Source organism: Hylaeus volcanicus, chromosome 2, assembly GCF_026283585.1.
Source record: "Hylaeus volcanicus isolate JK05 chromosome 2, UHH_iyHylVolc1.0_haploid, whole genome shotgun sequence".
Classification (NCBI taxonomy): domain Eukaryota; kingdom Metazoa; phylum Arthropoda; class Insecta; order Hymenoptera; family Colletidae; genus Hylaeus; species Hylaeus volcanicus.
Genome location: NC_071977.1, coordinates 19,909,472 through 19,923,989, shown reverse-complemented (window position 1 = coordinate 19,923,989; position 14,518 = coordinate 19,909,472). Strand labels below are relative to the sequence as shown.

At 40.5% G+C, this 14,518-nt stretch overlaps 1 long non-coding RNA gene across 1 annotated transcript; it reads left to right on the top strand.

Moving 5' to 3' along the window:
* Positions 1–2,881: 2,881 nt before the first annotated feature.
* LOC128872142 (uncharacterized) lies at positions 2,882–9,961 on the top strand. Its single transcript, XR_008456108.1, has 3 exons — positions 2,882–4,314; positions 5,111–5,317; positions 6,288–9,961. It is a non-coding gene; the product is annotated as an uncharacterized LOC128872142 (long non-coding RNA).
* The last annotated feature ends 4,557 nt before the right edge of the window (positions 9,962–14,518 follow it).

Sequence of the window (14,518 nt, the reverse complement as noted above, 5' to 3'; positions counted from 1 at the left end):
GAGACAGGGAGAGAGAAACTGGCAATGGAAAGGATAGGAAAAAAGAGAAGAAAGGAGAGACGAGAGGCTCTACGACTCTGCGTTACTTAATTTAATAATTATATGCTCTCGGTTTTTACGACTTAATTACCGACCGCGGAGGAACCGCCAGCGGTGAATGCAACTTTCGCGCACAATGGCGGTTCTAGAATTATGCGACGGGAGAGCGATATTTCTTGAAAGGCCTGGCCGCGTCGCTCCGCTGGAGAAAAATTGCTGGAAAAATAAATAAAATACTGTCCGTTGCGGATGGAAGGGGAGGGGGCAACAAAGAGACGCGCGTTTGGAACCGCGCAAAAGTAACGATTCGCGTTTAGCAAACGCTCGCCCGTGAATTTTATAAGTTACACCAACCGGGAAGAAGTAGTTATTATTACCAATAACGGCGCGCCGTTCAGAAATTACTGTTATTAAAGTTTCCATGCGATACATGTTATAGTTCGTGTAAACATGCCTCCATTCTCGCGTGTCTCACCTTGGCTGGGCACTTTTTCAAAGTGGCAGATCGTGCGCGACGTCTACAGCGAGGTTCAAAAGCGTTTGGCGTCGATAATGGAGTAACTGTGCATAATTTTTCAAAATATTTGACGTAGAAGCAATGAATGTGGTAAAAATTACGTTAGATTACGTGTTGCGTTATGTATGTACTTTTTGGCTGTTTATTATTTTTCTTTCAAGTTCTCGACGCGTCCATTCTGCAAGTGCTTTCCGCGTTAAGTGAATTATAGATCGTTTTTATGTGCAATTTTATAATTTGATGAAAAAGCAAAGATGGTACTGAGATATCATTTGTCGTCTTATCTTTTAAAAGTGATGTTGCCATTGACAAGAAAATAATTATAATTTTTATGTGAGAAATGCATGTACATTGACTTTAAGGAATGATAATATTTATGTACAATAGGCACAAATAAAATATACGAAATCACTATTAATTCTAATTATAACGGGTAATAAATATTTGCCCAAGAATCTAATGATAATATAATTCTTGAATACTATTATGGTAAAATATTGGCAAAATATTACCAAATAATTCATTGTAGAAACTAAATTGCCTTATAAACTCAAATAAATACATGTAGAAACAAGAATATCATAAAATACATTGAAAAAAAATAAAACCTTTGACAAGTTGTTTTGGTCTCATGTTAAGCATAGACAACATTCTAATTAAAATATTTGTTTTCATCAAATTTGTCATTATGCCAAAAACTGTTAAGCAATAAGTAAGAAAATTGAAGTACTATTTATAATATTAATATTTTTCGCTGCTCCCAAGTGCTGTACTCCATCTGTAGAATAAACTTATTGAAAATGAGTCATAACAAGACAAAAATCATTGTACATTATTAACACATAAAAACCAACGAGTGGTTTACTGAATATGCTCGATGTCTAATACTTTTGAACACGTCTGTATAAAGCTTGGATCGAGCATCCATTTTGAAAGGCAAAACTATTAAACGTCGAGTAACAAGGTAAACGTAATCGGCTACCCCAACCGTTTACTTGAAAAAAGTAATCCTCGCGTCTAATTGATCGTTCAACTACCACACGGCAAACGAGAAGAAATTTCCTGTTGGCATCGTTCGGTTTCTTTATTTCGCGAACGTGTATTTTAATAGGGGAGCAACATCCGACACATTCCCAACAGCAATATAATTGGAAACATATACCGATAGGAGAATACTACAAAATTTAACATACTATCGCCGTCGCTGATCGCGGAGGAATTTTACTCGTTGATATCTGTGATTAATTTAATAAAACTTCTCCCAAGAAGTTGTCCAATTTGTTTATTTCACAAAGTTGCGCTTCGCTGGTAGAGCAACATTTAGCAACCGTAACGGGAAATAGTGTACCGATGATAAAGACGAGTAAGAATGCGTGTAAATAAGTACAGAGGCTCGTAGTGGAAATCGTCCTGCATCCTCGACTTATAATTTAATCGTAGCATGTGGTAGGTAGAATGCTTCCGCGATTAATGCAAAAATATTTCAAGTACCTACACTGTATCTTGAATGAACGAGTGAGATAACGCACTGTTTTATGGAAATATCAATCGAGACCAACACTTGGTGAGTGCACTATTGTGCCTTTGAAATCAGGAAACGATATATTTAATTAATCTTAGTCCTAGATTAATAATTGTCACTAGAAATTGTGGCAAAAATACGGAAAGTGATTGGGTAATTTTAACAAGAAACTAAAAAAACTTTTAGATTTTCACTTCCTGTGCTTCGAATACATTCAACGTTTTGAATAAAACGCAAAATGGAAAAAAGCAAAGTATAATTAGAGAAACTATTGACTCCTCACAGCAATTCAAACAAATCTAAAGAACATTACGAGAAATCTACTTCACATTTATCCACATCTAGCGATCAAGTTTCCTAAATAAAGACACTGTACTTCCAACACGATTAAAACTACCCCATTAACCACGTAAACTATTCACAAAAAGGCTCCAGAACCCTATCTTACAACTTTTCGCATAAGAGAAACAATTATCATCTTAACTACGCTATAACTACAGTTATAACACGAAAAATTGCGAGGAATGCAAGTTTTGACCTAATCGACATCCACGAAAAGCAAATTTACCCATTAGGCGGGTAATGCAGGGTGCTCGTAAATTCTCGCTGGAATTTCCATAATTCCTCGAAATTACGGGATCTTCACTGTTTCCAAAGAAAAGGGAATCCTTAAACGAACCAATCTCCGTTTATTTCCCGAGGCTGCGCGAGGCATTCCACTGGCGCGCGCGTCTGCGCAGCCGCGTAACCGAGCCGTAGATCGCAATCGTTATTATCGTGATAGATGCGACTCTCTCGTTAGCGGTCGACGTATTCGTTGTTCGAACTTACGAGCTGTAAAATAATTTAGCGATGTGTGCGTGACGACGCTGCACGTGCAAAGTTGCGTGAGGACGCGTGGTACCGTTAGCCGCGATACTATTTCTCGTGTCCATAAGTGCAGCGTTACCTAAACTTTATTACTTACTGGTATATCCCCCTCCGTCAACCGTGACGAACGGCTTTGATAAACCATTTCTGTATTTCTGTTTATTCGCGTGGAAATCTTTATTCAGCGAACTTCCTTGCAAACTTGTTTCTTTGTGAAATGTTCCATTGTGTGCCAAATGAATATTCATAAACATGGAAGTCTGAATTTTTATTATCATACCTGTGGGAAAATTATGTAACTCGAGATATCTCGTTGTTGAGAGCAAAAGGTGTACTGTTTCTAGAAGGACATACATTATTGGGAGGTTGCTGTTCGAAGTGATTCTAGATTTTTGCAAAAATGAATGGTTTTTCTGTATCAATTTAAACTAATGTAACAAAATTTCATATTTCTTTCGTTGGCATATTGTTTTGTCTTGTGGAAAGGAATGATAATAACACGAAACAAGTTGAGGAAGATGCATACCTGCTAAATGGACTATTATACCTTTGAAATTAATGGGGGATATTTTTACCTGTAATTGCAGTATAATAATTGTCACTAAAAATCAGGCATGAAGAGTCCTAGAATGAACTATTGTACATTCATCACAATAAAAGTTAACCTCTTGAGGGATACAGACACATGTGTATACACTTGCTTTTATATTCAAATTATCATTACTTACGATCACAATACCTTTTAGAAGTAAAACATATGCCATATTAAAGCGAAACAGCAAATTAATATGTTAAAATCGATTTACAGAAAAAAATTGCTTTAATTTGTGTGTATCCAATCACAAGAGAGGTTAACTATTTCTTTGATACCAACTAACTCCTCATCCGCAAAATGAAATAAAATTGAAGAAGTTACTAGGAAAACAAAAACTGTAGAATTCCGTATTACTTTATGTTTGCCATCTCCGGTCCTGATCAACGTTTAACCGGTATATCGATGATTTTATGTAACGTATGCAAGTACACTTGTCGCAAGAAAGTTCCACGCGACGTGCAACGCGGAGGTTGAGGTGGATCGTGAGTTTCGTGCGAAAGTTATCGCTGGGAGACAGGAAGAGGCACGATTTCCATCGACGCGACAGGCATTGACACTTAAGCCGATCGTAAGTCATCGTTAGGTCCGAGTTGTCCGAGATCGCGCGGCGCAGAGATACCGGTAATCCGTGATTCCCAGCGCGTTTAGCGTCGTGGGTGGTACCGTTACCTGGATGTGAGACGTGAGTTGGGGCTCACTCATGCTATCGACTTTCCGTGGCAGGAAAGGTGGTGAAAAGTATTGTCCTACAGTCGAGGAGCTATCGACCAGGTACGCGTGCTCCCATTTAAGGTATTACAGAAATGGAGCAAAATTCCTAGCTGAATACCAATTTCCAACAACCAACAAAAAATATATGATTGTTTATTGATTCAATATCTTGGAAGTTAGCACATAGTTGACCGGTCACGAGTAAACTCGTGTTTGCACTTGCGTTGTCTGTTTCAATTTATGAAACCCAGGGAGATATATAAAAATTGATATGTAACGTAATTGATATGACATGATTGTAATACGCTTCATTAAAAATTTGTATTCGAATAGGGACGAAATGTTTTGAAGTAGAATGATTAAAATGTCTATCAGAAAAGAAATTTAGATAGAAATGCAGTATATGCAATATATAAATCATCAAAATTTAACAGTATAACAAATAGTACTTTAAAGAACAGACTATGTATAAATCACTCCTTCTTCAGAGTAATTAGAAGAAACATTACTCTAATACCTCGACAAATTAAAGTTCCTTTCTTCTGCGCTCGAGTACTCTAATTATCTCGCAATACCATGTATCCTCGTTAAAAAGAAATAATTCTCACCACATAATAGCTCGTAAATGTAGATATACTATCACGGATTTGCGCTTACCCTGATTAGTTTATTCAAAGAACTGTAGTAAGGAAGCAACCAATTACGGCAATCTAAATAATGACTAAATAAATAAACTCCTGTATTAAAGATTACGTGTACGTATTTTTCTTGGTAATTCTTGATAAGATCAGGAACCAAGAAGTTGTTAGTATCATGAAATTATACAAGTTTCCTCTACTTTTTATCTCGCCCGTAGGTCATGTGGACTATAAGAGGATTAACAACGGCAATGGCAAACGATACACGCGTCTACGCGAGCGTAGAATTTTTTAATGCGACGCAAGGGTCTAATGTAGGAAACAATTATGCAAAAGTGAGATAACTGCCAGCGTGGCGCACCGCACCGTGATAACGCATAAATTTCACCCAGAAACAGCGGGGCATCCTCGATCCACCTACGAAGGTAAACGTTTCCGTGAACCCTAAACGGAATAGAATCAATTAACGCGGGTAAACCCTCCTTTGCAAGACCCTCCTAGTCCGACGAAAGATGTGTAGACGCCATTAACTTTATCTTAATGACTTCATCGTTCGCAATGAAATCGTCGAGCCATTTTCTTTAAATGGCACTCGACGAATGTACCATTAAGAAGTTCTTTGTTCCTATTTTTTAAATGGCGAAGGAAGTACGAACGTGGCATGAGAAAGCTTGATCGCGTGTGAATAACTTAAAATTCATCGAACGAATCGTTGCTAATGGTGGTTATTTCTTTGTCACACTTCTTTAAGTAAATTAGTCCGTGATAATTTTGTATAATTTTATGGTAATTATTTGTTTCGTGATCAGGTTCTTAATAATGAAATTAAGAAACTTTAGGATATTGACTTGTAGAATTCATCATAATTAATCTGAATAGTCTTCGCAAGCGAATATGCAGGTACGTTGTAATTCAATTTTGAAACTTACAGAATACTTAAAAATAGTGAATTTGCCTGTTTTACATCAGAAGTATCCATCTCAATTAAACCAGTAAATGTTGGCTGTGTTTTTGTTCTAATGGAGCATTCTTTAAACTTCATGTATGTAACGGTTAATGATTAATAATTGTAGCTATGTATGTTTACAATGTTATTGAAATTTTGCAGATTTCACTCTGTCGAATGAAATTTTAAAAAGAAAAGGAAAGAAAATTCGTATCTTTAGCAACCAAAGCTATTAAAATATAGCTTTATATGAAAGATTTTCTCAAAGAACCTTTAGAAATTTTTATTTTAATAACACACAAATGCTATGTAAGCAAATATCCACCACGACTTCGTTAACAAGCACCTTTTATTCTCGAAAAACAAATTCCAAAAGTACCCCTCGAAAAACCCTTTACAAATTCTCCATACTTGGACCGTAACCACGTTTTTTTGTCGAAAAATCGCAGAAATCCAGCTGGAACACCTAATAAAAACCCGGCGAAATGGGATCGCGATACACCGGCCGGCAACAAAGGAGGCAGCATCGCGACGAGGTTGCGCGCTAGCCTCGCCGTCTGTGGACTCGCATACAACCTCGTCTCCCCGGGCACCGTCGGTGTGTGCATGCGTGGCCGACATCGTCATCGATCATCCGGCGTCACGGTAGGGTGCGTACGACCGTAGGTATATCAACAGGGGATCGCATCTTTCTTCCTCATTTTTTGCCAGTCGAGCGTACTACCTCCCTCGCCCCTCCCGTCCTCCTGCTTCGGCTTTCGACTCCCGCCACCGCGGCCAGTCTTCCGGTTACCGCGACTTCCGGTTGGCGGTCGTACAGTACCGCCTCGTGCCACCTCGCTTCCGGTCGGTCGGGGTAGAACGACGTTACCATGGCTACCAGGCCTCCTGGCTACACCCCCCGGGCACACCCTCGACAACATGGCCGCCCTCGTCCTACCCTTGTCTCTTTGCCTCACCCCCGAGACCCGCGTCATCCACTCCCCCGTCTTTATATACAACATATTCCCTGTGAACTCGTGTCAAGGATCCTAGGGGCTGTTTCCACGGACAGAGGGGCGGGGAGGCGAGAATACCCACAGTGGTCAGAAACCCCATGGGGCATGACGTATCGTGGAAGGACCCTCGACCCTACGAGTGCCACTCGTCTTCCACTGTGTCGGCGATATATAGTGCCTCTGTACACTTCGTAGGGCATCATGGTTGCGCGTACACGCCAGGATTCTACAGGATCCTTCATGGCCAGGGTGATGGCTGGCGATTTTTCAGTGTCGTGGGACGTCGGTTTTCGATGTAACGTTGCCGCGGAATGCCGAAGGGATGAATGCGTGAATGTGTTCGGGACTGACGGTGGTCGCTTTTGTGTCCGAGGGGAGGGAAGGGCGAGTCGGAGCATCGCGTGGCTACGTATCTTGTCCCTGCGATTCGCATCGGGTCTCGAACTGCCCAGGGATGCCGAAGTCTGTCCTCCATGGTGTTGGACGTTGGATGGAATTTTGCTACAATCGTAGATAACGAATGGAAGCGAAGTTACTACGATTTATTTGGGATGTTTTGTCGATTTCTGTGGGTTAGTAAGAGCAGAATTTGTATTTTGGTTACTCTAAGCAATAATATTTATTTGATTTTCAAATAAACATTTCATTGCAAATACAAACAAGTGTAAAGTTTGTTCATGTACATGTTTATAATGAAACATTTATTTGAAAATATCAAACCTATCACGTGATTTAGACAAATTTTTTTTAATATACGTAGAAGATACGAATATTTATGGGACTGACTGTAGCACATACATGGACAATTTTCTCAAGTTTGTTTAACAATAAGAGGAATACTCTTGATTGTAGTTTACCAATCATTGTTCACACAAGAAGAAGAACAGAAATACTTGAAGTTTCTTCTTGTTTATTAAATATTAGAAGTGTAGAACTGTTTTGCTTCGCCGCTTAGATATCAAGGTTATTACCTGAGGAGGTCTTGATTAAAACAGAAACTACCCTCATAAGACAGTTGTTTGTCTTGCATTCGCTATCTAAATAAGAATTTTAAACTTATTACCTATATTAGCTACATTACAAAACCAAGCCTTATGGGAAATATGAAATATTACCAACCTAAAGAAATCGTGGCAACACGTATAAAGATCAATGAACTCCTATAAAACACAATTTCAAAAATTCAATCATCACATTTGCTTTCTGCTGTTGGCATTTAAGTACCACGCCTCCCAAGTTAAAATCAATTCCTTCCAATCCACTCTTAGTTTAACCGTAGCACCTGCAAATTTACATCTCCACGATGGTCTAATTGTATTGATACCGCCAAAATTCAACCTGGACAACAAAGGGGAACCCCACTCGAGAACTTCGGTAGTTGCCACCACATGGAAACGTAATTTGTAAATCTTCGCCGCGTCCTGGATCCTTTCGCGTTCGCGTTTTTAATTGCTCCGTCGAGCAGCGAGATTCTCGCTACGATGGCTCGCGTTAAGTATAATCAGCCTTTGTCTGGTCAACGTAACTTTCGTTCAGGGTTATTTTCGCGGACTTTTTTAGGCAGGTTTCGCAAAGTGTGCTCGTTGCACGGCTACACGGGGGCAGACGAGTCCGTTCCGTCTGAATCAGCCTGCACACACAAGCAGGGAAAGAGCTCGTATTGATCCGCTCAAATCCCCATAGAAATTAACTCGAGAACACTCGGCTGCCCCTTTCGCCGAGCCACCGTTCCAGACACGAGCACTCGTTAGAACATTCATTAATTAGCCGTAATCGAAGCCGGTTTTACTGACGCGGAATAGAAATTCGCTGGTACCGTCGGGATATCCCTCCAGAAATTAAAAAAAAAAAGAAAAATGAACAAGAGAGCGAGAGGGGGAAACTTAGTCATTCTCCTCGCGGAAACCATTCTTCCAACTCGCGCGTTTCGGGACTCTAACGCTCTTAATTATCTTAGTGGACTCGCTCGGAAATCTCACTTTCGATTCTGGTTGGGCACAGTGCGCGGCGAATAATTGCAATTGAGGCGGGAGACTTGGGACTGGGACGCAATTAAAATGTACCTATATAGGACACGCTTTGAATAAATGTACCTATATAGGACACGCTTTGAATAAATGTAGTAGTGTACCTAGAATCGTATTGGGATTATCTATACCCAGATTCGTGTTTCTATTGCTTGAAATCATTTAAATTGTTTTCTTTATAGCAGAAGTACTTGTGAAAGTTATTAAATGGATACTAATACTTCCACCTCTCTGTTTATTCATAGATTTAGACTTAACATGTAGGCTATTGTTTTTTGGGATTGTTGTATCTTTTGGTCCAGTCTTGCACATGTTTTGTTTTCCATGTCACATTTCCATTGTTTTATATCAATCCTTAATTTCTTATAATGTTTTAAATTATTTCTCAACATCTTACATTACATTCTTTGACATCTCTAATGGGAACCACTGGCCCTTTTACAGGTCGGGTACCTCGGGATCGCTAAGCCCGTACTATAGCTGCGTACACGCATGCTATAGCCCCTGAGGACTGTTTATTCATATCTTGTAGACATTCAGTAATTTGCGATGAAAAGAATTGGTGTAAAAAGAAATTTTCGTATCCTACCATTAGGTTGTCCCAAAAATGCCTAATTTCTTAGACGTTGATGTTGTAACAGTAATGGAGCAATATGGAATTCAATAATGTAGCATTAGACATAAAATATTGTGCATGTATTACTTATTAATGAAATGGAAGAAACATTTGAACTTTCTCCGAACCCATTCCGCGATAAATATTTCCCAATTACTTAACTCTTACGAAACATCCCTTGTTCGTTTCTTACGAAGAGAAATTCTTCCCCGATTATTCGTTTCGCTCGAGTTCAACCGAGACGTTTATTAAGAGGTTTCTACGCTATCCAGGTATAAAACGAGCTCTCTTAAATGCATTCAGCGATCGCTAAAACCTCCAACTCCTCGCGACACCCCCGCGATTCGCATCAATGACCGAACGCGAGGTTCTCGTAGCGCCAAGGTATTTCGTCGCGGCTGCTTAAGATTCATCTTGAATTACGATCTTGGCGCCGTCGAAAGATCAGCCGAGCAGCTTGAACCCTTGAAAATCCCCGATGGAGAGACACGGGGTTTCCAAGGCGTCAACGACGCCAGTGAGTACGACGGCGTCGACGGTGACGTCGTCGTGCCAACCGTTCGTAACGACAAAAGAGAGGCGAAAAACCGGCGACAAAAGGTCGTCGGCGGGCGCACTCGAGAGAGAGAAAGAGAGAGAGAGGGGCGGGGGTGGGGGTGAGGTCCTCTCGTGCACGCTGAAAAAAAATTCGGGCGTCGCGCCGCTCTCAAGTGGACGCCGACCAGGGGAAAAAATCCATACCATGGGCACAGAGGGGCGGAGTCAGGTACGCGCTGGAGAGGGTGCGACTCCCTTTTTGGGGTGCACGGGGGCGAAAATGATAATTCGTCGGCATGGCAACGCCCGTCCTACCTCGTTTCGATTCTTCGACGAGTATTCTTCCACCCTGCCTCGACTCTATCCCCTATTTTCATCCCCCTCGCACCACAAACCCCTGGACGCTCTCTCTGCAGCTACCACCTAGTGTTTCGGGGCCGAACGAATGGCGCTCGTGAAATCGTGTTTTCTTCCGTTTGAAGATCTTCCGACGGGCGCACTTGCCACTCTCGATCCCTCCATTAGTAGGCAACGCGGGAGTTGGAAGCTGAGAGAGAGCTGGAGAGTGAGAGATGGTGGAAGAGCAGAGTAGGAATATCCTGGTCTGGTTGGCATGGCAACTGGCTGGAAACCCTCTGGCAGAGAGGAGGACACTCGGCTGCTGCTTCCTCGGATGGGGTGGGTGGGAAGGCAGCTGGATAACCTTGAAAAGCACCTCCTTTAAGGCCGCCGCGTCGAGGGTGTAGGGGAGCAAAGGTGGATTATGCGGACGGTACAGTATCGACGTGCGGATACACTTGACTGAGCTCGTCACCGCGCACGAATATCGCCCGGAGTTCTTGCTGATTTTTTTATTCCCACCCCTATGATAGGATACTTGCCTAAACTCAGGGACGCATCGAGGAGACTTCAGAAGCCGCGACCCGGGGAGTCGCTAGCTCAAGGGCCTCCAAAGTTCAGAGGTCTGTGGTTCAAAATATTGGATTGCCAAAGAAAGAAAATGTCTGATTCGAGAAACCAACAGATACGGTTGCCAAAACTTCTAACTAATTCAGAACTGGAATTTGACATTTCATTTGCGACATGTTCCAATGTTTCCCCTGGTTGTTATTGCCACTTCTTCAATTTTATTTTTGTTTTTTAAGAAGAGAAGAAAGAGGTTAATTATTTCTTCCTCTAAAATTTATTAATAAAATAAATATATGAAGTTTTATTTTGAATTGGTTCCTGTATGAATACTTGTTACACTGACTGTATGTATGTAGTTCATATACGATTCATATACAGCGACACATACGATGTATTGCACATAAGAACTGTATACAAAAGTTTGAAAACGGTCATTTGACCAGTCGTGGTATGTTCAGTGTCAATATAAACAAAGCCCTTGGTGAACTTTTCATGGATAAATAATAAACACCAATCAACTCCTCGGAAACTCTGCTGCGAAATAAAAAGAAAACCATCCGAAAAGCGTTTAAAATTGAAGAAGTTGCAGCAAGAACAAACAGAGGGTAGCCTGTAGATCGCAGGAGCGGTTTCGAAGATTGTAAAGGACACGCCATGGTCCCTTGGAAATTTGAATGTTAAGCGTAGCGCGCGGGATCGCGACAAATTAAGTACCCGTGGATCGTGACATTCATGGCTGCCTGCGTTTCCATTATTCAGGCCAGGGTTATTATTACGTGGACGGCTCGTTATGCTGTTCAAACGTGTGTCACCAAAGGGACTTCTTTCTCCTCGACGAGCGTTCCTGTCATTGTCCTCTTTTCTCGTCCCTCTTTCTCCCTCCATCTTCCCGTCCCTTCCATTATCTATCGCGATTCAAAGGTGTCGTGCTTAAAAGAAAGCGAAGACTTGTCTTGAGGATCTCCTTACAATTCCTTCTGCTTTCCTTTCCTCTCTTTGACTCGCTCTAGTGGAGTCAGGCGTCTACGGAGATATTCGATTCAAGAAGAAATGTTTGTTAAATTTTATACGCGTGCACAAGCAGCGGAAAAGTTGCGCGACGATTTTGCATATCCACTGTCCGAGGAGATATCTGCATATTTTATTCATAAACCGTGGGTACATTTTGTCGATGAAACACGGTTATTTCTTTTCGCGTTAAAACGTTGGGGGTGGGTTGCTTTTTGCCTGGCGAAACTCCGAAGAGGAACCTGCGCACGTTTTAATTGGAAAACACCGTGAAACGCTCCAGTTTGGACAAGGATGGATTAATGTCGGTTTGATTCCTGGGATACAGAAACTGGAGATGTATAAGTGGATGTAGAAAGGGCATGTTTCATATTTTTGAGCATTTTCAGAAAGTTTCTTTTTTATAGCCTGATGCACAATTTAATGTAAAAATTTCTGCTACTATTTTTAGTCGTTTTAAAGAAGAAACTTGTAATGTTCTACTATCATGAGAGAAGATTTATACATTTTCTATAATTTTAATATCATCAAGCCTTTTGCATACTTGGAATTTTGTACCAGAACATGAAAATGTTCTTTCGTTTATTGGATTTTATTCTTTAAAATTTGAAGCAAAAAAGTTAATCTAACAACTACTAGCTATCAAACATGAGAGTGATGATGTTTTAGGTGGTCATGTAATAATATTCGTCTTGTTTCATCGATCTTTTGAATGAATGCATCCCTCCCAGTGAGTATTGAAGATTCTAAACGATCAGATATTTCTGAATTCTAAGTGCAGTATATTTTATAATCCACAAATTACTTCTTCGCATTACCATTCTTCCAAATAATAATCTAACAATAACTACCAAAAAAGTTCAGTTTTACTTCCAGAAACACCAATATAAATTCTACCAACATAGTAACTCAATTAAAATAAAATGAAATGGAAAACAGAGCACTGAAAAATGAGATGGCATTTCACCAAACCCTATTCAAAATCAATATAAATCTACTTCGCATAGAATAGGTACCGCAGCAAAAACCAACGCTGGTCTGACCCCATTACAAAACAATATACTGTACTTTCCAAGTGATCCCATTATTTTTCCACCTGCGAACAAGCAAAACCGCAACAATTCCATCATCTTCCCGACATTCTGCAAACTTGCCCCACCGTTCACACGAATTAGCAAACAATGCCGCAGCGCAAACGTGAAAAAGGCACAGCTTAATTAGAAAATTAATAACCATGAAAATGATTACCATGAAAACGAGCCTTTGTACACGGTGCACGCGCACGAAAACCTCCATTTCGCGTCGTTCGTCTCGACTTCTGAACTCGTCGCGATAAAAATAATCCAGCAAGAAAGTAAATTGGCTGCGTCAGTGGAACCAACTCAGGTATCAAGCGCGTCGAATCGAAGGCAAAGTGACCGATAGATACGTTGCACTCGATTAATTACGTGTCGAGCTAATTAAAGCGTCTAGAATACGTAATCGAGGTGGCATCGACCTAAGGGGACGACGATCAACGAAGATGACAACGTTGAAGACGATGATGACGATATCAACCTGAGTGGGCGTGTCATTAGCCGGTACACGCGACTCCAAACTTAATTGACAATTAAGATAAGCGAGAGGCAGGGTCAGCTCCTCCACACCTGTCCATCTGTACTCCATTTCCCCCTGATAAGAATATTACTGATTTATTTATGAGTAAGCTAAACCTGAGTGTCGATTGCTGGATCGTCCAGTGAAAATCTGGATGTTTGCTGATTCAGATAGCGAATTGCATCGAGTAGTTATTTCCTATGTGTATTTAGTACGGTACTCGTAAAACTCGGAGTGGCAGGTGTTGGAAACGGAAGGACTTCTACTGAATGCGAAGTTCGTTCAGGGAGTTACGTATAATACGTAGCATGTATTATCAAAAGTATTCTCAAAAAAAAACACACACATTTTGTACACTTTATACTATTATCTCGAGCCAGTCATTAAAAATGATGCATTCTATGTTGTAAGATTATTATCTATGTTCATCTTTTGACGTATGTATTTTAATTATTATTTTTTAACTTATACTTAACACTCGTCCAAGTGCTAAACTCTTAACTAACGTATATTAAATATATTTTAAAATGCTAAACCTATTATTTTGAACACGTTACTTGTGACATTTGAGGAATAACAGATGTTAATAAAAGAACTGTATCCACTTAATCGTCAAAAATCATATTACACAATTACATTATATTTTCTAGAGTGTAGGATTACTATCTACGTTGACCTAATAGAACCAAAATTTGTGCAAGCGTTTTTAATAAAATTTAAAACACCTAATCTGATACTTTCGACCCTTCTACCGTATCAACTCAAACGTATCCGCCTTGCGCGGTGGCAGCGTATCGGTAGCCTTCTCCATTAGTAATTGGTTCCTTTTTAAACAAAAAGACCCGTTCGCGTGTCAAAAGGCAACTCAGACGTTGCACAATGCGGCGATTTATCGTCTTCACCGAGCACACCGTCGTAGGCGCTATAAAGTAGGTCATATATCTTTACCGTCGCGTAGTATGCAGGTCCTGAAGTTCTTTCCAACGGGG